We start from the raw sequence: 3,756 nt of genomic DNA, 5'->3' as shown, positions 1-3,756 counted from the left end.
AATCTAATTCTCAGTCCTCATCCCAGACTAGGCTCTGGCTGGACTCATCTTGCCTTTCACATAAGGTTACTGTTGGGGAACTTTTCTAAACAAAAAAGCCATGCACCCATGATCTACACCCTCAGCTAAGCAAAGAGACAGCATAAGCAAAGTCATGATTTTCCCTTAATTGGAAATTTGCTGATAATATCTGGAAAGGAAGAAAATTCATATTCTTGGATGTGCTCAATTTTAACCAGTGCAAAATCTAGAGGTAATTTTTTGTCTGTCTGTTACAGATATTTTCCAAATGTTTTACAATGAGCATGTATTCTTAATAAAATAAAATACAGCAAATATTATAAAATATTAATCTTTTAATTGATGAATGTCTTAAGTTTTCATTTCAGAAAATATCCACATATGTTAGTTCTGTTCTCCTTGCCTTAAGTGCTTCCTCACCCCACTCCCCACCTCCTGCTTTTTCTTTTTCTTTCTTTTTGTTTTTTTGCATCTTACAGGGGTAAAAATAAAAAGCTTGTGAACTTAAAAGGGACAGGAAAAAGATGGGCTCTGAGGTACAGGGAGATTCCAACAAATTTGTCTGCTTGCTATAGATGAAAATTATATAAATGTCTTTCTCAATTGTGAATATTCATTTAGATGAAACCAAGCTGGGGTCAGAATTCCGAATGCTGGATTTTACATAGCATCTTCAGAAAAGGGGGTCTAATGTATTGTAGCAATTAGAGTTTAAGTGCATAAACATATCCATGTTTTTACACCTATGGGAGATGGCTTATACATCATACTAAATTAAAAACATTTTGGTAGAGCAGACCATGAACACACATTTTGAATTCTTAGAATTTGGCACGTATTGGCTTACAAAATTTACCACCTAGACTAGATCTGTAATAAAAGATCTGTATGTTAAGACTAAGATTATATTTTAGAAAATTTCTGATAATATCTGTAAATGATAAAAACCTGAAATTTAAATAATATGTACACCTTTATTAAATATAAACAAGGTTACAATGTTTATCATTTAGACTTTGTTTCTAAACTGGATTACATTTCTACCTTGTGGCAAAGACTTATTATTGATGCTTTTGTTTAAATATTGCAAAAAACTATTTTTTCCCTGATAATATACCAGTTATAGTGTGGAGATAATTTGCATGGCTGATGGAGACAGTCTCCTTCTGTTTCTAAGATGGAACAAGTTGTGTTAATAAGTAACTGTGAGCAAGAATATGCATTTTTGTGTGTCCCCTTAAAATCACCATTGTATAATGATAAAAAAAACATTAAAAATTAAAAACAAACTAGCACCTAAATCACCTTCAAGTGATGGAAAGTTCATGAGCCAAAGTACAAAAGAAACTTGTTAACAACTCTAGATCACTAAACTATAATTTCTAATTTTACCCCTTTAAGGCATCAGCCAGAAACCTAACACATGTCTCCTCCTCTTATAAAGCAAAAAAGCAACGTCATTCATCCCCACAATAAATTATGAAAGTAATTTGATTTTGTAAAGCAAACAGCAAAATTCCTTCACCTCTTTTCTGGCATTTCAGAAAAGCCAAAATGAGAACTGGGTTTTCCTTATTTTGTCTGGAGTTTCAGTTGTGTGACTTAAATCAAGTTACCTAACCTCTCTGAATCTCATTTCCTTTACTTGAAAAATGAACATAATAATATAATCTACCTCACTGGATTATTGTGAGCATTAAGTGAGCTAATATAAGTAAATTGCTCCTTAGACCCATGCCTAACACCACAGGAAGCATTCATAAAATTTTAGCTCTCATTGTTATTACAGGTCGATCAAGATCAGGAATGTATCTACATCTAATTTGTGTTGGGTTTGGCATAGTTCTGCAATGTGACTTAATTTGTCTGTCATGCTAAGAAGGTGGGCTCTCTAGTTTTCATTTATAGCTAGTATAGGCAAAATGGTGATTGTACTCTTTAGTTCTATTCGAACCTTCCATCTATGGGATGGGCTTTGGACTCTCCCCATTCTGGCATGTATTAGATTTTGGAAAATTAATCTTTCTAAGTTCCAGTTTCTTTATTGATAAAAATGGGGAACAAGAGTATATATCTCACAGGGTTGCTTTGATGATTAAATAAGTTATGCATACCTAAAGACCTTTTCGCAAAGTGTGAGACTTCACAGCTTCAACCAATGTTTTCTGGTATGTTTAGAAAATAAAAGACACTCCATCTACAACAATATTAGCACCAGTTATATAATATACATTGTTGAGGAAGTGAGCCAACAGATAAAAAGATGGGAGAAGGAATTCTGCGAGGGGGGATGGGGTGAATGGACAATATACCTGATCTTACAGATGTGGGGGGTGGAGAATAAGCATAGCATGTGTAAGGAGCAGGATAGTGTGATGGTAAAAACCCTGGAGTTGGAATCAGATAGACGTGGGTCTGAATTCAGGCTCTTTGCCAACTGTTCATGTCTTGGTTAGGTTGCCAAATCTTATGAATCAGTTTCCTTAGAACTGGGGATAATAGGGTTGCTGTGGGATTGAATGACAAAATGCAAAGTGCCTCCCACTGAACCTAGGTCATAAAATAACTCAATAAATAGTAGCCATAGTTATTCTTAATTATTTGTAAACAAATATTTTCTTCATTAGGGACTTGAGCACCTCAATAGGAGAACCCTTTTAAGCATTCCACTTTCTATGGTGTGGGGAAAAGGTAATAAGTGGAAGTCAGAACAGAAATAGGAAGTGAATTATTTCAGGGCTGGGGCATGGGGAAAACAGAATGGGTTAGGACAAATATCCTTACATTTGTTGGTTAAAACAGTGGACACTATTAGGGTGTCAAGCATATGCTCTGAGATTCCTCCCAGCTTTCTGCTTCAGCCTCTTAAGCTCTTGGGAGGAGGAAATAAAATGGTGTAGCGGCCCCTGCCTCGCCCCTCCCCCACCACGTGGGGGAGCACTCACACACGTAAATAAGGGCACCGTGACTTCATCACTGTGATGCAGTGATGGTGCAAGGTGGTGAAGCAGTAATACTCTCCCAGGTTCATTTTCTTCTTCCCCTCACTACCAGCCTGTTGGCAGGGAAAGGCCAGATGACAACCTGAAACCCAGCCAAGCCTACAGCTGTGATAGCTGGTAAGGTCAACTCCAGCAAATCGGAGGCATCAGTAATCTTCTTTAGGTAGCACTCCTTTATTTTTCCCATTCTCATCTTGATAGAAGGGTATCTCAAAGAATGAATCAAGTTGAGAAAAAAATAGAAACATCCTACAGCCTCCCACCACAGCACTGTAGTTAAGGGCTCCTGTTACATGAAGGCACTTAGTCATTGGCCAACCAGTTGTCTGCCAACCCATCATCCACCAACTAGTTCTAAACCAAATAGCCCTCAGCCAACCAGACACGAATCAACTGGGTATGAATCAATCAAGCTTACCAGACATGAACCAGCCAGGCACGATCTTACGTGGTATGAACCAATTGGACATGAACCAACCAAGTATAAGCCAACCTGACACTAACCAACTGGGTCAACCAGGCATGAGGCAACTAGGCCTGTGCCAAATAAGCATGAGGCAACCTGGCACATGCATGCAGGCCTGAGTCAACTTGGCATGAGGCAAATAGTCGTGAGCCAATCAAGCACGACCCAATCAGGCACAAGTCAGCCAGGCCTGAGTCAATCAGGCATGAGTCAACTGCAACCAGACCCAAGCAAATCCAGCATGAGTGAACCAGGTATAAGGCAAAC

This window comes from Aethalodelphis obliquidens, unplaced genomic scaffold (genome assembly GCF_003676395.1).
Source record: "Aethalodelphis obliquidens isolate GAN/ISIS:26980383/991018 unplaced genomic scaffold, ASM367639v1 scaffold117, whole genome shotgun sequence".
Taxonomy (NCBI): domain Eukaryota; kingdom Metazoa; phylum Chordata; class Mammalia; order Artiodactyla; family Delphinidae; genus Aethalodelphis; species Aethalodelphis obliquidens.
The sequence above is the reverse complement of the archived record's forward strand: the minus strand, read 5'-3'. Positions refer to the sequence as shown.